The 22,794-nt window shown below is 43.4% G+C and overlaps 1 protein-coding gene and 1 long non-coding RNA gene across 2 annotated transcripts in view; both read left to right on the forward strand.

The window, feature by feature from the left end:
* FTO (FTO alpha-ketoglutarate dependent dioxygenase) overlaps window positions 1–22,794 on the forward strand; it is a 422,003-nt gene that overhangs the window by 256,128 nt on the left and 143,081 nt on the right. The gene's annotated exons all lie outside the window — the stretch shown is intronic.
* On the forward strand, window positions 1,012–21,135 carry LOC122691717. Its single transcript, XR_006340486.1, has 2 exons — window positions 1,012–15,066; window positions 17,856–21,135. It is a non-coding gene; the product is annotated as an uncharacterized LOC122691717 (long non-coding RNA).

Below are 22,794 nucleotides of genomic sequence, written 5' to 3' on the forward strand. Positions count from 1 at the left end.
AAAGTTCTTTTTTTTTTTTTTTTTTTGACCACACCACGTGACATGTGGAATCTTTGTTCCCCAACCAAAAGGAACCCATGCCTCCTGCAGTGAAAGTACAGAGTCTTAACCACTGGACTGCCAGGGAAGAATCTAAGTTGTGTGGTTATTTTTTTAAATTGACTTAAAGAAAAATTCTGGAAATATAATAGTGTAAGTGGTTCATGAATATTGCTAAAAATCATGATGGTGGAGCACATCATAAAGTGCTGTCCTTAACAAACTGAAGGGATTAGGAAACATGTATCTTAGTCATAATTATGCTGTTAGTTATGAAGACGATGATGGTGATGATCATCATCATTAATAACAGTAGCTAACCTCTGGTAAATCTTGACTATGTGCTGGGTACTGTTCTAAGTGTTTCCCCCATACTTCCTGGCTTATTTTTCATGCCAACCCAGTGAAGGCAGAGTTGTTTTAATTGCCATTTTATAGAGATACCTTAAAACTCAGGTGATACTTCAGTTAAGGTAACTAAGACCCAGAAAGGCAAGATAACAAGTTATAAGTGGCCAGACCAGAGCTTTGAGCCCAGGCACTGAACTTCTTGTGTCTTCTCCCCACCTGCTTTTCTCAGCTTTATTGAGATATAATTCACGTATAACATTGTATAAGTTTAAGTTGTACAATATGATAATCTGATATATGTATATATTGCAAAATAATTCTGATGTTTGCCTTAATTAATTATTGTATTTTTCTACATGTTGTTGGGTTAAGAAATATTACCCTCTGTTGTCTAAAGAAGAAAGGTAGACAAACATGAAAACACATACTGCATATAATTATATATTATGTAATGTGAAAGTGAAAGTAGTTCAGTTGTGTCTGACTCTTTGTGACTCCATGGATTATACAGTCCATGGAATTCTCCAGGCCAGGATACTGGAGTGAGTAGCCTTTCCCTTCTCCAGGGGATCTTTCTAACCCGGGCATCAAACCAGGTCTCCCACATTGCAGGCAGATTCTTTACCCGCTGAGCCACAAGGGAGGCCCATTGTATAATGTAAATAATATTTAACTTTGTAGATATTATACACATATATTATACATATTATGTATGTGTAATATAATAATGTAGTAGTCATCCATGTTTTGTGAAGGCTGTAACCTGTGCTACTGGTCGGGTCCTGCTCTATATTCTAAAGTATACTAAGTATTGCACAGATGACTTGGAACTTGAGATTTTTTATTGAAGTTAATGAAAAGGGGCGGGGCAGGGAGATGATAAAGCTATGTTTTTTAGTTACTGCCATAGACCCTTCTGCTTATATGTTATTAGGGGATGCATGTATGCGTTCATGCTCAGTCATGTCCGACTCTTTGTGACCCCATGGACTGGAGCCCCTCCAGGTTCCTCTGTCCATGGGATTTCCCAGGCAAGAGTACTAGAGTGGTTGCCATTTCCTTCTCCAGGGGATCTTCCTGACCCAGCGTTCAAACCCACATCTCCTTCATTGGCAGGTGGATTCTTTACCACTGAGCCACATGAGAAGTCCAGCCCATTAAGTGACACTTATTTCTTACCAAACAAGGGCCTAGGGAGCAAAAGATCTTTGGCAACCTCTCATATTTCCATGCTTAGAAAAACGTCCTAATTCTTTCACCCATTCAATTCAAATATATAGAAATAATGTCTGATTTTGTCTGAAACTTAAAATGGAGATCTTAAGCACATAACATGGTTATAGTCCCAGAAAGAAAAGACAGAGAGTTAACCTGTGACAGTTCATCTTGACTTTTAACAAATGAAATACATGGAAGATCAAGCCCCCAGGACCAAGATGTAGGTGGGAATTAGTTCTCCTGCATCCCAGAGCAAGACTGAATGTGCACATCTGAAGTTCTTCTGTGACTCGGTTCATCTTGATTTAAAATTCCAGAAAGATGCTCAAACAGGCAAGATCTCATCTGATATTTTTCTGAGCTAAGTGCTTCATTTTTTCCCAGTGTTTATGACTAGTCACACTGCACAAGGAAACTTTATCTGGATGAGGTGTGAAGGTGTGGAGAAATTGCTAATAGGGTCACTTAGAAAACTTCAGTAAGTGTTTTCAAGCCAAGGTCCCCAAGGGCCGAGAGTCATCATGAACAATTACTTGAGAATCACGAGATGCTCAAAGAGGAAAATTGCTGAACAAAATGGGTTGGAAGAATGTATACCTTTGTCATTTCACGTTGAAGCCAGGGGCTAAAACTCACGTTTTGCACCATTGTAATCTACAACCATTTAATTTGCTAACAAGACTTCACTGATCAGGATTGGCAGCCTCCTCCTTCAGGATAATCAAAACAAGAAGTTTTTGGCTCTGGAGAGTAAATGTTGTCGATCTTTTATTGTCCAGCCCCACCATTTTCTTGCTGGCAGGCTGAGATGAAACAGAAAGCTGATATTTGGAGCCACTGGAATTGCAGGCCTTGTAATTTAGAAATATCCATTTTATCCCGTGTAATTTCTTTCCCTAAGATTCCTCCGTCTAAATCTGATACAGGTAGGAGCCAAGACAAACAGTAACCATTTATAGTCATTCAGACCAGTTTGAATTTCACCCTAATGTAAAGCAAAGAGAGTTTTTGGCTTCATTTCAGGTGTGTAACAGGGGTAGAAAATGCATTTAAAATTTAGCAGCAAATGTTACCATATGTTTCCATAACAACTGCAAACTTTTATGTTAGAAAAGCAATAATATAAACACGGAGGAATCTTGGAACAGTAAACTATTAATTTACCAAATATAAAAAAATCCAGCATGAAGGGGCTTTTATAGCCACAGAAGCCATCAGGGGGGCCAGCATCCTGTGAATTTCTCCATTATGTGGCAGAACATGCCGCTGGTTGGTTTACATGAGCAGATTTTTTGAAATTATAGGTACAGTGTCAGTTCTCCACAGTGCATTTTTCTGAAACAATGTGTGATGTTGCCAGCTATGGCTGATTTCTTTGACCATAGTGAGCTAGCAGAATACCCTTTAGTAGCTGCCCCCAAAGCATATCTGTAAAATAAATCCTTTTTTTTTTTTTTTTCCCTTCACCCATGGCATCAGACTTAATAAGGAAGGCTAAGGTCCTATGCAAAGTGTAACGCCCAGGAGCAGGCTCTAGTGGTTATCAAGGAAAAGAGGCTCATAGATGGTTGATATATATGAAGACAGTTCACAGCTTTCTGTCTAACTCATCCTGGAATCTCAGAGGGACAAGGGAAAGGGTAGGGGAGGAAATGGATCTGAAAAGTTATTGATTGATTGATTGGTTGTGCTAGGTTTTAGTTGCTTTTCTCCAGTTGTGATTTGGTAATCTCTCTAGTTATGGTGCTCGGGCTTCTCACTGCAGTGGCTTTTCTTGTTGCTGAACTCAGACCCGAGAGTACGCAGGCTTCAGTAGTTGCAGCGCAAGGGCTCAGTAGTTGAGGTGCCCGGGCTCTAGGGCACAGGCTCAATAGTTGTGGTGATCATCGGGCTTGGTTGCCCGGCAGCATGTGGGATCTTCCTAGATCGGGAATTGAACCCGTGTCTCCTGTTTTGGCAGGCAGTTTCTTTACCACTGAGCCACCAGGGAAGCGTGACTGCATCTTAAGAATCAGGAATCAGGAATTAGTAACTAGAGTTATTGAAATCACCACCAAGGCAAACTCAGACTTCTCGGATTTCTTTGTGGGGCAAAGAAACCATCTTCTTTTAAAGGATGTGTCAGAAACTTAACATGTGGATGGGTCTTTTATTTGGCAAGACACATGATTGTTTTTCCCCTAAAACTACCTCAGAGTATGGATAGGGTTTTGAATATGTTCCTGGAACAATGTTACCTTGTCATTTAAGGGAAGACAAGGCACCTTGCCCAGCCCTGAAACCTGGGGTGATTAAAAAAATGTTTTTTAAGATTTTTTGATGTGGATCATTTTTAAAATGTTTATTGAAGTTGTTATGATATCACTTCTGTTTTATGTTTTGGGTTTTTTTGGCCCTGAGGCATGTGGGATCTTAGTTCCCCATCCAGGGATTGAATCCGCACTCCCTGCCTTGGAAGGCAAAGTCCTAAGCACTGGACCACCTGGGAAGTCCCCTGAGATAACTGTTGCCGAAGGTTAAAGTCAAAGAGAAGAGAAGGTCAGAGGGAGATAGGTGGCCCTAAAAATGAAGTGCAGAACTCCAGAGGGGGCGTGCGTCCAGGAAGGGCCCTCGTACAAATTTGAGAAGAGGCTAATATTCTCAAAATTTTAGAAGGTGGAGGAAAGTGCTCCCACCGTTGCAGCTGGAGGAGGGTGTGCATCTTGGCCTCCCTGCCCTTCATGGTGGGACTCACAGGCTGCTGAGCCAGAAGGGAGGCAGCAGGGGCCTTGGTTACAGCAAAGCTTACAGCGTGTGTGCCAAGGAGGAGACAGAGCCTGATGTGGAAGGAGCTGAGAAAGCCTGGCCATGCAGGAGTAAGAGGTGTGATCGAGAGGAGGAGACTGTGAGATGGGGCTGGCGGGGCAGGAGCGGTCAGAGCTTAGGGCTGGGGTAAAGGTTTCATGCCATCACGGTGTTTGTGTCTCTGGATAGAAATGGATCCAAATTCCATTACAGAACATTTTGAAAGTTTCCATTTTGTGTTCAGTGCTGTCTTCTAATCGAGGTTTGGTAGTCAGCAGAAAGCGGACAGAATTGGTTGTGAGAGAAATGCCAGATTAAATGGCAAAAGCCGTAAGTAAATCACGGGCTCTTTGAAATCAGTAGTCATTATGAGTTGGGAAAGTTTTTATGGAAAGAAAGAGGGAAACAAAGTGGAGCCCAGCAGATACTGGGCACCTACTGTGTGTTGATGCTTTGTATGTATTTTCATGATTCTTCCTCCGAGTCATCGTACAAATGTTGAGTACTAATGTCTCTATAGATGATGAAACTGAATTTGGAAAAAATTAAATAAAGACAGTTACGGTCAGAACTTCAGTTCAGGCCAATTTAATGTGTTGCAAGAGCATCAGAACCTCAAAATCACTAACCGTGAACTAAAAATGTTGCAGGTTTTCGAATAGCTCTATGATGTAGTCATTCTCTCACTTGCTCTCTCACTTATCTGCTGTTGATGTGCTAAAATGTCAAGACAAAAGGATCTGTGTGTTTGTTTTTAGGGATGTGGGGAAAAAAGGGGACCCTCGGGAGGTGGTGGCCTACAGTGAAGCCAGTCTCAGGGAGAAAATCCTCTCAAATAGAGTAGGCAGTGGCAGCTACTAAGTGGCAAGGAGAGCAGACTTAGTCCCCGGAGGAGGAGAGAAGAATTAATGGAAGAAGTAGGTGTCAGGTGTGACCTTGTAAGGTTGAGGGGAGCACCGGGGTGGAAAGACCCTGAAGACATTGGAATGTAGAACACATTATCACTGGTGTTATTTCCTGGAGGCAAGCAGAAATGCCTTGAAAGGAGACATAATACAGCCCATGAATCACCAACATTTTCTTCTTTGGTCTGAGCATCTCTATAAACAACCCTATTTAAAATGTGTTTCTCTTGGAAGTCACTGTTTGCTTCAGGGGTTCTTTCCTTAGGTTATCTTTTGAGGGATGGCCCTGGGTGGTGACAGGTCAACCTTAAGGTGACCTTTTTTTTTTAAACAGAGGCCATAGCCCCATAAAAGTTTTCTTCTCCCCTGGCTTCAGCTAGGCTGGCATTTCTGACAGACGTGTAAACAGATGCCAGCATTGTCGCTAATGACAGGTGATTATAAGAGGCATGGGGGCCAAGGTAATTAAACCACAATTTGACAGGAACATTTGGCCGTGTAATATTTCAGCATAAAAAAATATCTTTGCCACGTGCATCTTCCCCACTTGGTTTGGTAAAGAGACTTCGTTTTATTCTTCAGAGCCTGGTACTTTGAGATCTGAAACTCTCCTGCCTGAATTCTTCACGGTTCATGGTAGGGCTCCAGAAAAATGCTTAGTATTGGACTGTAGGGATCTCGAGAGGGTCTGAGACTCTCAGCACGGTCTGCCCTCAAGCAGTAGTGGGAACAGGGTTTGTGACGCTTTGCTGGGGTCATACTTGACATATTATTGTGTCCAGTTTGATAGTGGTAATGCCTTCAGAGAGAGATGTGAATTATTTTTATACCAGTGTCATTTCAGCTTCTCTCTCTATTGCCAGGATCTACTTGATATTGCTCCCAGAGATTGAAAGATAGCATCTTCAATTCTTGAGTCCCCTTCATTCTCACTGCTGGAAGTAGGGGGAAAAAAATCTGGAATCACCGGTAACCTTTTGTTGACAAGGAATGATAGAAACAGCCGGCTAGATATGGAGTCTGTTCATTTATCCCTTAGATTTAAATGTAATATGTCTTTTAAAACCCACTACATTCTTTCAGCTGCCAGGATATTAGCAATGCCTGTAGATCTAGACACTTAGAGACTACCCCCTGCTAACTGCTGATGCCTTCTAGCTTGTGATGATATGTTTGAAGGGATCTTGTCTTCTGTTGGATAAATAGCAGACCTTCCTAGACTTACAGTTTTCACTACTGGACTAGCTATGTGAGTCTTTTTTATAATCAGTGTAGTTAGCATGTTTTCTTTCAATAAACAACAGCCAACATTTACTACTTAATTATGGTTCTGGTGCTTGTCTAAAATGGGAGCTTTTCCCAAGCAGGTTAGCTCATTCCTTTGCTGCAAAACCAGCCTTTTAATACTCCTGGTGTGTTGTATACCTGCCAATTTGAAGAGATTGTTAAAGCAGGCCATTCAAAGAAGGCCAGCTTACTGGCCGGAGAGCTGTTTCTTTTCCTCTGCCGGTTCCGATTTTCTCAAGGGAGGGGTCGAGGAGGAGATGAACTGGCGAGTATAGTTTGATTTCTGCCGGAGCAGAGCTGAGCGATTGTGACTCTGTGGGCTGGCCCCCTCCAGCGTGGAAAGCTCACGGCCAGCTTTTACATTCTGCTTCAGGCTGCAGTCAGTTTCTAAGCAGAGGCTTTTTTAAAGCTTTGTCAGATAGGTTAAAAGGTGTCCCACCTCCGGTGTATTAAAAGAGAGAGAGAGATTAAACTCACTAAGCCTGCCATGTTCCCTGTAAAATATCAAGTCAAAATGATTTTTAAATCCAAAGTTACCAGGCTTAGGGGGTGTGACCTTTAGTGAAGGCAGCCTCTGAACCGGGGAGGGGATCTGAGCAAAAGACAATCGGTCCACAGGCTGGGGGCCTCGGGAAAGCCGCCGCTGAGTCCGAAGTGAATTGTCTTGTTTCTCTGCCTTGTGGCCGACACAGCATCAACCACAGATCAATAGCCAGCCTGCCTCCTGGGCCTCGGGATTCACCAGAGTTCCAGGGAACCAGGCCTGAGCTCAGCTCCTGGGGGTTACAGAGATGGATCGGGCAAGCTGTCTGCCTGCAGGAGGCTGAACATCAGGTGAACACTACTGCAGGAGTAACTCTTTGGAACTCCTGCTAAAGCGTCCAAGCGCTTTGTGTGTGTCGGTAATAATGGTACTGGAGCAGGAAATGGCAAGAATACTCCAGTGTTCTTGCTTGGAACATTCCAAGGACACGGGAGCCTGGGGGGCTACAGTTCATGGGATTTCAAAGAGTTGACAGGCCTGAGTGACCGAGCACGCACCATATGAGTTCGTTTCTCAGTGACTGCTTCTCCATGCCAGGCCCGGAATTTTTAAGAGCTTTATGTGAATTAATTTGACCTCTACAACAATCAGTATTTTTTTTTAAATAGTATCCCTAATTTTAACAAGGGCAAGACAAGCCAAGGCAAAAAGATGTTAAGTAAATTTCCCAGGAACATGGGTCTGGGAGGCAGAGGAGCTGGAGTGCTATAGCAGGAGGTCAGGACACTGAGCCTGAGCCTGGGGGCGTGTCCTCGGGGTCACCATCGGGACCACCTTGTGGACGTGCACACACGGATTGCAGGTGGGGCTTGAGAATGTGCATTGCTAGCAAGTTCTCAGATAGCGTTGATGCCCACGGCCCTGTGCCAAGTGGAGGAGCACAGTGGAAAAAATGAGATACTGTGTTACTACTATAAACAGAGGGGCTTCCCATGTAGCTCAGTGGTAAATAACCCGTCTGCCAATGCAGGGGTCGCAGGTTTGATCCCTGGGTCGGGAAGATCCCCTGGAGGAGGAAATGGCAACCCACTTCAGTATTCTTGCCTGAAGAATCCCATGGGCAGAGGAGCCTGGTGGGCTGCAGTCCATGGGGTTGCAAACAGTCAGATACACTTCATGACTAAGCACACACCAATATAGAGTGCTTTGAGAATACCAATTGCAGTGATATTATTATTATTATTGTTGTTGATGTTTTATCAGCATCATTATTATTGTCATGAAAGCAGGTATTTATTGAATGCTGCTGCTCTTTACTGGGTACTGTCTGGAAGCCATGTAAGCATTGTAACTGCTTCTGTGGGCTATCTCATGTAATCCTCACAATAGCCATATGAGGTAGACACTATTGTTAACCCCATTTTAGAGTGAGGAAACTGAGGCACAGTGTTCAAACTTGTTTCAGCGCCAGAATGAGGACTCAGACTACCCCCAGGGTCTTTCCAGGTTCTCAACCACAAAGAGGGTGATGAACCACTCAGGGGCATCAGCCACCTCCATAAACAGGGAACCTATGAGTGGGGCCCTGAGGGAGGTGGGGGAGGGAGCAAGCCCTTCCCAAATGAAACAGAAATGTGCAAAGGCCCAGGGGCATGAAAGCAAGAGGTGTGAAAAGGCGTGAGTAACATGGAGCCTTCTGTGTACACTGTGTGGCAAGAAACACAGCCTGGTGAGGCTGGGAAAGTAGGTTGAAGGCCTTGAAAACCAGGGGTCAGTGGTGCTCCCGAGTGGACCTGGAGCTTTTGAGCACCTCTCTGGGGCACCCTTTTCTCAGAACTCATCCTGAGACTTCCAAACAGTGATGGAGTCATGCTTTGTTCAAGGTGCTGCCAGGCCACCCCCTCCCTGCCTTTCATAGCTTCAGAGTGTCCAGAACACATTCCAAGAAGGGTTTGATTTCTAAGGTCATTGACCCCGTGACAGTGACTCATGCATGCCCTGCCCAGGGACGGGTGAGTTTTGTACACCAGCCGGATCAAAAACAAATGGGCGCAAGTGCGCGTGCACGGCCGTGAGTGTGTCGGTGTATGCATCCACATGGCGCACTTAGAAGAGGCCTGCCGTGGCCCTGGTGCAGTGGTATCATTGGAGCTGCCAGCTTGTTTTATTTCTGATCTCGCCTGGCAGCCCCTGAAGGAGGCGAGAGTAGGAATTTTTATCTCCCATTGACTAGACTTTCATTATATTGTGCTTACAGACACAGTGTCAGCACATAAAATGTTAAACATCACTGGCCTGAAAGAGGTTCCCATTGTCTTAGCTGTGGTGCTGGGGGAATCTCGCTAGCCTTGCCGTAGTGGTTCTGTCAGTGTAATATGACATGAAGCATTTCTCAGTAATGACAGACATTGCATATGAGTGACAGGAACTCTGACCGCGAAGAGTGGGTTCAATTACCAGAGACGGGGGGATACCTGAGATAAAACGAAAGGGCCCGATTGAGCTTGCTTTCGACCCCTTGACTCCCAGATCCAGAGCAGCCAAGACAAATGGCTGATTAACCAGTCCCTAACCCTCTTTTTTCAGTGATAAACTTGTTTGGATTTCTCTGTCCGGGAATTAAAAAAAAAGAAAAATCTGTGGTTGGTGTGTTTCTAAAGGAAACATGATCAGAAAACAAGAGGGCTGCTTGGTGCGAGTCAGTTTCATCTCTCATCAGCACACAACCGACAACTGTCATTCTATCCTGGAATGGATCTAGGGCGCCGTGTCCAGAAATCAATACAAGATCAATGATGGCTTGCTCTCTGAACTCCGCCTCTCTCCGGCTGCCACTCCCATGCACCTGTAGCCAGGCTGACGCCAGCGTCAATGAGAGATCCCGCCATCAGAAGCTCTCCTTTTTCCCCTTTCTCCTCCTGTAGTCCGCTCTGCTCAGCATCGGGTGCCGCGTTATGCGTGTTTAGGGACCACCGCTTCCAGCTCCCAGATAAAATTCTCGTGAGCTGCCCAATTAAACTGTTGCAGGCCGCCCTCAGTTGACTAGCTCTGCAGAGTCACTTAGCCAACAGACATTCCTGACTATTAAAGCCAGTAGCAGCATGTCTCCAGAGCTGGAGATAAAATGAATGAAATTTGTTATTCTGGGCTGACACTTGATCCCGGCTGTTGAACTAATGCTGTTGCACCTGAAGTTTTCCTTTATGGTAATTGCTGTCTGTGTTATTATTTCATAGACTAAATTGGAGAAAATTGCAACAGGTATTAAATTCTTGGAGCTCATTCATGGGAGTTCTATTGTGCATTCTTCCAGGGTAGATTCCAACTTCGGTTCAAGGCTGGGAAGACGGATTTTGCCAGCTAGATGCACTGGCTTGTGTTTCATTATTATCGGAGACTTTCCAATTTTAGGTCTCGTCAGACATTTATCAGCTTTGCCTGAAATCTGCTTTTCAATCCACTTTTGTTATTAATTCAGTCAGCACATGTTGGGATGGGCCCCCGGGGAATTGTTAGAATAACCAATATCATCAGCAATTTGCACCAGTCTGATCCATGACGCATCTTTGGTGGTATCGCTGAATCTCTTGCATCATGAACTCTTAGGTAAAGGGCAGTGTGAAAAAAGACTTCTCACAAGGCACCTTTGGCATCCACCACTCTGGCTGGTAGTTCTTGAGCACCTCACGAGTAATCACTGGAACAGGTATGCTGGGGATGTGATGTCCGCAGCCTCCCAAAGCATCCGAATCACTGGTTCTCACTCCTAAGTCATCTTCACTGTCTCCTTGTTTGCATTAACCTCTTTCACTGGGTCTCTTCCCAGAGCTGTGTGTCTAGCATGTGAGTCACTCAGTCGTGTCCAGCTCGTTGCAACCCCATGGATTGTAACCCTCCCAGGTTCCTCTGTCCACAGGATTCTCCAGGCAAGAATACTGGAGTGAGCTGACATTCTCTTCTCCAGGGGATCTTCTCGACCCAGGGATCGAACCCAGGTCTCTTGCGTTGCAGGCAGATTCTTTACCATCTGAGCTACCAGGGAAGCCCAGTATAATAGCTGCACATGTGTATTTCAGATCCAGATCTCATTCTTCTTCATATTTCTGCTTCTGTATCTCACCAGCATGAGTGATAAGCTCTTCTCTCCAAATCTTGCCTGCACTTACTCTTCTGTATCTTTTGAGTGACTGATAGGGCCTTGATTATTTGGCCTATTTTGTGTGGATTGCACGGAGAACATGGCAGCGACCTCAGCCAGAGAGCCTGCCTCAGAGCTTGCTGCGTGCATGCTGAGTCACTTTAGTCGTGTCCGACTCTCTACGACCTTATGGACTGTAGCCTGCCAGGCTCCTCTGTCCATGGGATCCTCCAGGCAAGAATACTGGAGTGGGTTGCTATGCTCTCCTCCAGGGAATCTTCCCGACCCAGGGATAGAACCTGTGTCTCTTATGTCTCCCTCATTGGCAGGCGGTTTCTTTACCACTAACGCCACCTGAGTTAGGAGTCAAAATTTGAAAGACCCCTGAGGTCAGGGCAGCAGAGAGGCTGCCTGAGATTTGGGCTTTCCGAAGACAAAAATTGAAGGAAACCAAACCCCTTCTCTGTTAGTATTAGGAATTCAGCCACCTCTAGACAGGTCACTAGAGTAAAAAGATTCTCAAGATAGCAAATATTTGGATGAGGGGAAACTGGTGCATAAGCAGGAAGGCCTCTTGAAAGTTTATCCTGCAAATCCTGAAGTAATTCCGTTCTTCTCTCCTAGACTTGAGTTAGAGAGCGTCAGACCTTGTGTAAGGGCGTCGCACTCATTGTAGCAACTCATCTCATTCACCTTCATGCAGAGAGGTTTTTCCTTACTTTCCCGATGAAGAAGCTCGGTCTCTGAAAGCTGATGAAATAATTCCCACTTCACGTTTTTATTTCTTAATTAATTAATTTATTTGTCTGGGTCAGGGCTTAGTGTGGTGCGCCAGCTTAGTTGCTACTCACCATGTGGGATCTTAGTTCCCTGACCCGGGATCAAACCCATGTCCCCTGCATTGCAGGGCAGAGTTTCAACCACTGAACCACCAGAGAACCCTCCGCTTCACGTTTTTAAAGTCATGTTAGTGGTAGGGACTCAACTTGGGTCTGTTGCTTCTGAAGCTACGGTCACCAGCTTGAGATTTGTGCCTCTGTGAGATGACTTCCTCTTGTCTTGGAAGGTAGTGGAACTTTGAGCAAGGAACTTTGAGCAGATTGCTAAAATTCCCTGTAGTTGTTCCTAATAATAATGCTAACCCAGCACTAGGCTTTCGGCCACTACTATGAAAACGAAAAACCCTGCCAGAGCGTAAAACAAAGTGTAATTCTTCAAATATAAACTTTAAATCTGTTTTCACAAGCCTGAGTTATTTAGAATCGGTTGAGCTCCCTGCCACATGGATCATAGCAGGTCTTTTTCAAGGCCAGGGGTTGGCAAACTTTTTCTGTAAAAGGTCAGATAGTAAATATTTTAGGCTTTGGGCCACACGGTCTTTGTCACGGTTGCTCTCGAAGCACACGAGCTGCTGTCGACAATATATAAATGAACCTGGAGGGTGGGGTTGGGGGGGCTGTGTTCTAGTAAAACTTTATTTACTAAAACAGGTGGCAGGATTTGGCCCATGGACCTTAGCTTGCCAAACCCTGGCCTAAGAGCCTTGAGGAAGACACATGTTTACAGGAACCAGAACACAAGCAGAATTACTCTCTTTTCATTTATTAGTTGATACATAGATTGCTAGGAAGGGAGATGTCCTCTCAGCATAATTTGAAACCATTCCCGTTGGCTTGGATTTTAAAGTTGTTTTCTTTCTCTTTTTAAAAATTTCTTCTTTAAGCACATGTTTAATGTGTCCATGTTCTTTCCATTAAATATCTTGGTTGCCTTCCCAGACTTCAAATTGCAGCGAATTTATCCCCAAAGGATGTTTGGTATCAATTCTCAAGATGCAATTTGAATGTAGTCTGTTTCTATAATGGAAGCAGGATTCCAAATCTTCATTATTTAAGTTCCAGAGAAAATAATGAATCATTGACATGGCTGTTACTCAGCACTGTTAAGGTATACTGGACCCATTGTTTTCTTGTCTTATAGCTTTATACCAGCTCAAAGGATAAAACAGTATAAAGATTTAATATTAGGGCTGCGTATAAGGCATTAGATTATGATTTCTAGCTAAGCCATGCTAAACTCAGATTATAACGAAACTTTTTTTTTTTTCAACTCACAATTTTCCCTGAGGTAAAACTGAAAACAAACAACAACCAAAAAAGAAAAAAAAGAAAAAAACTAGTTTGTGAGTCCCAGAATCATTTATCCTAACAGTTGTAATAGTTTCCTTGTTGTTACTCCAGGCCTGTAATAATGACCCCTTTTATAAAACATCCCATCATGTTGTCAGGTATAATAGGGACTAGTGGCATAATTTTCCTTTACAAGGAAGGAATTAGTAGTGGTACTAGGATGATAGTGGTAGTGTTGTTTAAGTGGTGGCATGCGCAAGCAGTTAGTTGTGCTCTTTGAAAGTCCTAATAAAGGCATCTCTGATGTCCTCATCTTCCCTGCCCAAGGGTAACTGTGTTGGGGAGGAGGGAAGATAGTAGAAGGAGCTGCATTTCAACACCTTGCCACCTGCCTGAAGCCCGTGTCTGCTCTCCCTACTCTTCCTATAAAGTAAGGCACTAGTGTTCTTCTGATTTATTCAACATTGTACACACACAATATTTAGTTTCTTCATTCTGTCTTCTGTGTTTTCTAGAGCAACACCACAGGGCAGCATGCATTTTGCGGTCAAAAACCCTATTATCTTGGATGAGCCATCTAACTTCTCTGACCTTCAGTGGCCTCTTTTATAAAATTGGGAAGACTAATACCAACCTTACAGTGTAACTTTGAAACTTAGTGCAGATGTATATATGTGTAAGTGCTTTGTAAATGGTACTTGCTACCTATGAGTCATTTTTGCTATTTGACTAGAGACTGCCTTTGCTTTGTTTGGGAGACTCCTCTACTATCATTAAAATAGCTAAGTCCATAGTCCTTTTGGAACTTCGTGGAGTTGCCCATGTGAGAAGCAGCTTAATTTCAAATCAACCAGGATGGGTCCATGGACCCAGGATGGGTCCATGATCGAATGCCAGGGGGCACTGTTCCCATTGTGTTGAATACATGGTACCCTCAGAAACACAATTTCAGTACTAAAATGAATTAGTAAAATTAAATGTGCATTAATTTTTTAAAACACCATCCTTGTAGAGAAGCGAGACAAAAAGAAGCAAATGTAGAAAAATATGGGAAACCTATTGAAAAGTGTTCATTTCTCATTTCCCTTGTAACTGCTAATTTGGCACTCATTATTTGAAACCACTGTTGGTTCTCTCAGCATACGACGTTTTAATACACAGGGCAATTTTTTCTCTTTTACCCCCCTTTTAGGATCTTTTGCTGATCTTGGTTTTTATTGCTCTGGAGAACTACCTTCCAAAGCTCCTGAAAGTAAATTTCATTTATGTCCTTCGTCTGTATTTAGAATTGAGCCAAACGAAGAATGTCCTCTATGTTGGGTGACCGTCTTGTTTGTCACTTATATGCAATGTGGTCACAAACAGAAAGAAACTTAATTTTCTGTATGTAGATGTGAGAGACAGGTGGATACAAACCGTAAGATTCTAGTACCTTCTGCCCATGTCAAATAAGCTAAACCCTTCCCAAAAAGCCAGCCAGGAAAACATATGATACCATTTGCAATGGTAGAATGTTGCACGCTGTTCTTCTGTAATTATAATGGCCTGATCCGTGTGGGGCGGGTGAGTCTTGCTTAACCATCATTAATCTACTGAGTCTTGGTATCAGCATCCCATCTTGAGGAGCAGCAGTGCTTGGCTGGCTGAGTAGGGCTTTGATTTCATTGTATTAAGGATAGCTTTGTTAAAATTCTGCGGCTCGGTGGTACCCAAGGATTCTGGGAAGAGGAGGTTTGTGTTTTTTTCTCTTCTCCTCTCTTTTCTGCTTTTCCCTTTTTGGCATGGTGGGGAAGCATTGTTTCTGTCTCTTCCATCCCCTAGGTTACTATTTGTGCTCTCCCTTGATCTCCTGCTTGTCCCTTTATTTCTCCACGTCATGAAAGTTTCTTTCTGTGTGACCAGGAGTCTGTTTAGCAGACCATATTGTGAGTGAAGGGCCAGCGTTTGTTGCCTGATTTTGGCAATGCTGGGCAGTCAGCTGGGATGTAATTAAGACTCTGAGAACAGGCTGTCTTCTCCACGGGAAGGGCATGTTAGATGGTACTGGGATTTGGGGCTGTCAGTTTGGCCGAGGCTGGAGACAGAGAGCTAGGGACAGAGATATTTCCTTTCATTTATAATCCCTTTATGTACAGTGTATGCACTTGGCGAAGTTTACATCTAACCTAGTGGCTGGAGCTTACAAGCCAACGCAGTGCAATTAGCATATGTTACATGTATATTTTAGTAACATTTTAAAGCAAGTGCATATTTCCAAAGTGAATTATGCATGGATGACAGCAATAGGGTTGTGTTGCACTGGGTGTCAAATCCCACAACTTTTTGTCGAGACTGTGGATTTAACACTAAAAAGGCAGAAAGACTAAACGAAGTAAAACAGTTTTAATTTTTAACAGTTTGGTTCGGCCCAAGGAGCCAGGCTGTGACAGATATAACTGACATTTGAATAATTGGATTAATTTAGAGAAGGGCAAATCCGGTTTTGACGGTTGTGCTTGTGTGTGTGTCTTTTTCTTTTCCTTCAGTTTTTTGCAGGAGTGGAGTTGTGTGGCTTAGATATGCACTTTGTGTGGTGCCAAACAAAGCTCAAGGAAACTCCACCAAATGATTAAAATTGTCATTTAATTAGCTTGTTTTCATATATGTGCATCTGTGTGTGCATGTGCATTCTTCTATGTTATAGAAAAGAAGCCCACAGTATATACTTCCTTCACCTCTATCTGTGGCCCGCATATATGCATTTTGCATATATAAGCAAATTATCTGTGCTCTTGGGAACTTAGGAAATACAGTTTGAGGAAAATATACACCATCTCAGAGGCATTGTAGAAAACGTGCAGACAGGGAAACTCACCATGACATTGGCAAGCCCTTTTCCTCCCCATATCCTTGTGTTAGAAGCATCACAGGGCAGCAGAAGAAAAGCCTAATTTGGTATCTGGGGTATCAGTAGCTGAATTCCACATGGTTAAGTCCTCAACCCTAAATTCCTGCAGATTTGTGTGGCTCTTTAAGCTTCTCGTGTGGAGATCATCTCAGCAACTTGAAACCAAGTACCGTGCCATAGCACCCCTCCCCCTCCAAAGTGCTGTTAATAAAATACACCGTCTAGAGTCAACACGCCAAGGCTCGAACTTGTCTTGAATTGTGGCGCTGGGCTGGTTCTAAGAGCCTTTTCCCCAGCAGGACATTAACAGACATTAACACCCGGGCAAGAAGTGTTGATGTGTGGTTTACAATGTTAGCACCCAGTTAGGCAGGTCTAACACATGCTGTAGGAATCTTGTAGCAACACATGTGTGCGTGGAGTCAAATTAATGAGAACCATAAAAGGAGAGGCATTCCACTCGGGCTGGGGAACCTCATCTTAGCCTCCTTTTACCAAGCAAACCCAGTGCTCGGCTGGGTGGCAGTGGCCCGGTTGGATGTTTTTGATATTAACAAAACATATACGCACCACTGTCTATAAAACAGGTAAACAGCAAGGACCTACTGTATAGCACAGGGCGCTATACTCAGTATCTTATAATAACCTCTAATGGAAAAGAATCTGAAAAAGAATAGATATATATGGATAACTGAATCACTGTGCTGTACTCTTGAAACTGACTCAACATTGTAAATTAACTGTACTTCGATTTAAAAAAAGATGAAGACGAAAAAATGAGGAGGCTTGAAAGTTGTGTTTTGCTCTCTCGTTATTTGATGGTGGAGCCTGGCATGCTCTTCAGCACTTTCGATTAATACCCTTTCTCATCAGGTGCCCTTCAGGCTGAGAGGAAAGGAAACTCACGAGACTCACAGTCTGACTACGAGGCAGACATTATTATTTTCCCCTTTCGGCTTCCCCCGGCTCTTCTTCAAGTGTTTCTGGATGGTTCGGAGACACTTTCTGGTTTACTTTGTAAATGGGGCGATGAAGCTTTCTTGTCTCCTGCCTGGCTCTCCTTAGGGGATTCTCAAAGCCTTTTAAAATTGTGTGTTTTTCTGGGGCAGCCTTGAAAGTCCCAAGAGTGAAGTTGCCATCTGTCCTTTATATTAAAAGAATCTTCTGTATTGTATACCTGATGGGCTTGTCCCAGAGATAGATGTTGTTAATTAAAGGACAGCATTTGTCCTTTATCTGAAATAAATCTTCTCTCTTGCCTGAAGAACAGTTTTCCCAGCTTTAGGAAACAGTTAAGGACATTCTGCTTGGAGTCCTTGTGCTTGCTAAAGGTCCTCATTCCAGAGTCACTCCTTTGGCTTTTATGTGATCAGATATGAAAACTAGTAAATTACTTAAGAAAAAAATTTTTTGCTTGTTTTCTTTCTAATTCATTTATCTACCAAGGTTGTAGCTTTGGCAGAGGCTTATGTAAATGAATGTAACACAGAGTGTTAATGGTAATTGGTGACTTTTGGGTAGAAATTTGCAAACAGCAGGCTCCCAGACATTCTAAACATGCAGCATCCTTATGCAGTAGATATGATGGTCCCTATACCTTGCAATGCTACCTCTCTACTTTTCTATGACACAGGCTCTGTTCTTATACCCTCTGCCCCTGGGAAAAGAAAAATGCCAACATCTGCCTGCAGTAAAAAGAGCCGGAGTTCTGTGAGATCACAGCTCAAATACATACAGGGAGAGAGCAAGCACCTTCTTTAATCTGCTGGCTCTCTATCTCAAGAAACTCAGAAAATAATTTGGATTTTTAATGTGGAAAAGCAGCTCGGGCAATGTGGCTGTGAACTGGTGTCTGAATTGTGTCAGGCTCTGTAGTCCTGTTAAGCTCGGAGAAAGAAGGTGGCCAGGACTTTGCCAGGGACAAGCTTCAAGGAAAAAGCAGACCGATTGCAGTGGCAGAAATATCGCTTGAGGAACATGACCAGGGTTGAGAATCCAGGTGGGTACAACTGTCCTTTTGTTAGTAGGAAAGACCCCAGAATCACCTATGCCATGTATTGTGAAAATAATAGTGGACTGGACCATGAATTTCTGGTGATATAATGGTCCGGCCAAAGCCTAAGCTTAATGTGCAGTGACTCACCGTTAGAGAAGGATTTCAGTTAGGTACCATTTTCCATCATCTGTTCTTTTTTTTTCCCCCCTCTTAATCATACAGACCGGCAATCAGGGAGGTGACAGGTTACAGTAAAGCAGGCTTGGATGAAAAGACTTGCGGCAGCTGTGATGAGCAGGCCAGCACTTAGACTTTTTGCAGGATCAGTAGCATCTTCATTCTGACCAGATGTACCTTGTGGGGATGTGAAGAATGCTTGGATTTCTCACTAGGAGCTATGGATGTGAAACTGTTTGAACTTTTTGATATTAGCAGGTAATTCACTATTGTAGAACCGTACAGGCCAGGGACTTTCCTAATGGTCCAGTAGCTAAGACTCCATGCTCCCAATATAGGGTGCCCAGGTTCAATCCCTGGTCGGGGACCTAGATCCTACATGCCACAACTAAGGAGTTCTCATGTTGCAACCAAAGATCGCGTGTGCTGCAACTAAGATCCAACGCATGAATGCTTAGTCACTCAGTGGTGTCCAGCTCTTTGCAACTGCATGGACTGTAGTCCACCAGGCTCCTCTGTCCATGAGATTTTCCAGGCAAGAATACTGGAGTGGATTACTACCATTTCCTACTCCAGAGGATCTTCCTGACCCAGAGATCGAACCTGTGTCTCCTGCTTTGCAGGCGGATTCTTTACGCGCATGAGCCATCAGGGAAGCCCCAAGTCCCAGTGTAGCTGAATAAATTTTTAAAATGTTAAGTTAAAAATAAATAAAACCATTTTAGTCAGATCAAATCATCTGTAGTAAGCTGTGCTTTCCAGGCTGCTAGTTAGTACACACTGATATGCATATATGCATAATATGGTAACTTTAGCAAAATGGGGATCTCCTCAGTAATAAATTGACCATGTGGAAACATTTTTTTAAAAATAGAAAGACACTCAGCCACAAACAAGTAGTAATGTTTTGGGAATATTTCCCTTTGAGTCTTTGTCTAGTGCATATGCATTTTATACAGATGTTTTAAAATAGTTGTCATAGCCTTTGTTTTCTCACTTACAATTATAGGCAGTTTTCTTATATGACTGCAAGATATTCCATCAAGGAAATGTATTGAATATGCAAAATCATTCCTCTATTGTTGGACATTTAAGTTGCTTTTGATCTGCCACCATTATAAGTAATGTTGCAATTACATATTTACTGATACTGCTTTTTCCTTATTTTGGATTACTTCCTTAGACTCTGAAAGGAGGATTGCTTAATCAAGATATGACTGTTTTTATGGTTTTCAGTCCGTATTGCCAAATTGGTTTCCAAAGGGGTTGCACCAGTATGCACTGCAATCAGCAAAATAGGAGTATGCAAGTTTTCAGTGTACTCTTGCCAACATTCTTATAGTTTAGAGATTCCCTCTAGCCAACTGGTAGGTAAAAATCAGCCTCACTGATGTTTGGATTTGCCTTTATTTGAGGTTTTTCATACATCTGTTGACTAATTGTACTTATTCTTCTAACATCTGTATTTTCTGAGGCTAAATTCTGTTGAGGTTTGGTTGCTTTTGTGTGTGTGGTTTAAAGTTGTCTCTGTTAACAATTGATAAGTAATTTGGGAAGAGCCTCCTTGGCCAGTCCCTCCTCCAGGGGACCCCCTGTCTCAGCACGGCTGCAGCTGCCACTTTTAACTGTGCATTAACTTGGACTTGAGCCAGCGCCCAAGCAGGGTCCCCTTCCTAAAGAGGGGCTCTTGTGTGTCTGGTGAACTGCAAGCTCAGGACTGTATCTGCCAATATGCTTCTGGCAGAGCCTTCTAATAAAATCCCGTCCACACTCTTCTATGAAATGCAGTTGCAAAACTGAATGATGATTACCTGATGCCCTTTTTCAGTAACAGCCAATCTTCATGTGTCAGATAGTTTTTCTGTTGCCTCCCCACTTCCGTCCTTCACCTCTGTGTTTCGTGCGTGTTCTAACTACAGTATAGATGAGGTAAAATCTGAGTTTCTTATAACATGATCGAATGGAATGGGCCTCGAGCCGGTAATATGGAAGAAGGTTCTGTTATTGGCTCTGTCCTTTGGTTAATAATAGCTAACAACAAGAATGTATTGAATGTTGAGATACTTTCTTAGCATTCTTCATATGTTATTGAATCTTCATAACAATCCTACTAAGTAGAAAATGTCATTATCCCATAGAGGTAAGGAAACGGGAGCTCAGAGAGATGACTGTTTGTCTAGTGTCAGACTTCATTGTTCTGGACGAAAGTGAATTTTTCATTACTCAAGGTCTCAGTCTTCTCATCTGCAAGATGGAGTTGCTTCTCTTCACCCATAACATTGGCATGGAACCAAAATGATGTCCTGTATTTTATTAAGGTGGCTTCTCAGATGGCGCTAGAGGTAAAGAATCCATCTGCCAATGCAGAAGACAGAAGAGATGTGGGTTTGATCCCTGGGGTGGGAAGATCCCCTGGAGGAGGGCATGGCAACCCACTCCAGTATTCTTACCTGGAGAATCCCATGGACAGAGGAGCCTGGAGGGCTACAGTTCATAAGTTCACACAGAGTCAGACACAACTGAAGCAACTTAGCATACTCACACACAAACACACTTATTATTAAGTTGCATTGAGTATTGAACCCAGGACGTGTACACAAAGGTGTAGTTTTTGACTAGTTTACCTCTCCGGTGATCAGCTTCTTCATTCATAAAGTGTAAGTACAGGACCAGATTATTTTCATTGGTTGCTTTCAACTATAGTATCTTCTCATTGGCTACAGACTCAAACCTTGGTGAGGGGAAATAAACAGAAAAAATCCTATGTAGTTCCCAGGGGTTGTACTGATGATTGCATGCAGGTTAAGTCAACTCTGGATGCCAGGGTTATCCAACCCCCTGAGCCATTTTTCTTGGGAAGAAAGGGCAAACTTTTAGGAAGGAGGAATTTCACTCTTCCATGTGCACAAAGTGCACGTGAGCCAAGTCTCTTCAGTCGTGTCCGACTCTGCGCGACCCCATGGACCGTAGCGCACCAGGCTCCTCTGTCCATGGGATTCTCTAGGCAAGAACACTGGAGTGGGTTACCATGCCCTCCTCCAAGGGAATCTTCCTGACTGACCCAGGGGTTGAACCCACATCTCTTAGGTCTCCTGCACTGGCAGGCGGGTTCTTTGCTACTAGTGCCAGCGTGCACCCAGAGAGTACAGAAAAATTCTCAGAATGGAGTAGTTGAGGTACCCTTGTCACATGGCTGCTTTAAAGCCATATGGAACTGCTTACTTTGGCCCAAGGATGCTGTCACCTCTTAAATGTAAAAGTAGGAATGTACCTTATTTCTGGTTTTCCTCATACAGTACCTTTACCCTCAGGTGGAAGCTGAATCAACCAAAGGGATTAAGGGAGAAAGAAAAAGGCACTGAGTCGACTCCACACAGACGTGCATTCAGGTTTAATTTCATAAATATCATTTTTTAAAAAAAATAGGGGTTCAGGATCCCATATGGCATTTAGCCTCCTAAGCAAAGATGAGAAGCCCCAGACGAGAAGCAGGTGGCCTGGCGCGGACAGCAGAGGTTATTTTTGCCTCTGGGCTCCTGCCATTTCAGAGTTTAGCAGAGGCGAGGCTCCACAGCAGGACGCTGACCCCAGATGCTCCCTCGATGGTGGGGATGGAGCAGGCCCATCACAGCTTCCGAGAGAGTAAACTTGCTCATATCTAGGTCACAGTGACCCTCCCAGAAAAGTCTCTGTCTTAACTTACTTCTCTTAGCGGCTTAATTGCTATTTCCAAACCTGATTCATCCCCAGTGAAGTCACAGCCTTCATCGTTCACCCATCCTCTGTGATCCTGGGATTCCGTGCGATGAGGGTATTTGGGCGCATTTCTTTCAGGTCACCTCTTGGGCAACAGGTTGAGAGGGCTACGTCTTGAGGGTGGTGTTAGGAACCAGAGGTTCGGGAGCTTCGCTTCTCCTCCTGGCTCTCCCTCTCCTTAGGGTTTAGTTTCCTGACTGAAATCTGAGGAAATTTGAAGTAGGTCAGGAACTTCAAAGTCAAGTGCTGGTAACATTTATTACCTGGCTAATAACAAACATGAATGAGAAGGGAAGAGAAAGAGGAGGGAAGTAGCTGGAAATGAGGGAACTTGGGGATGATGTGGAATGGATACCTTGGTTGCATGATGGTTATATGGTTATATATGTTTTTCAAAGCTCACTGAACTTATTACTTGAGATCTGTGCATTTTATTGTAGATAAAGTAAGTAAAATGGACAACCTCGTGAACTGGGGGACACGTACTCTACTTAAAGACAGCAATGAAAAAACATGCTACTATCATTATAGCCTATTTTCCTACTGTTTAATCAAATTGAGAAAATAAAAGTAACATTGAGTCTATGTAATTTATTTATGAATAAAAATAACTGATATACATTTAAAAATAAATAAATGAAGG

The sequence above is a fragment of the Cervus elaphus genome, chromosome 4, assembly GCF_910594005.1.
Source record: "Cervus elaphus chromosome 4, mCerEla1.1, whole genome shotgun sequence".
NCBI lineage: Eukaryota > Metazoa > Chordata > Mammalia > Artiodactyla > Cervidae > Cervus > Cervus elaphus.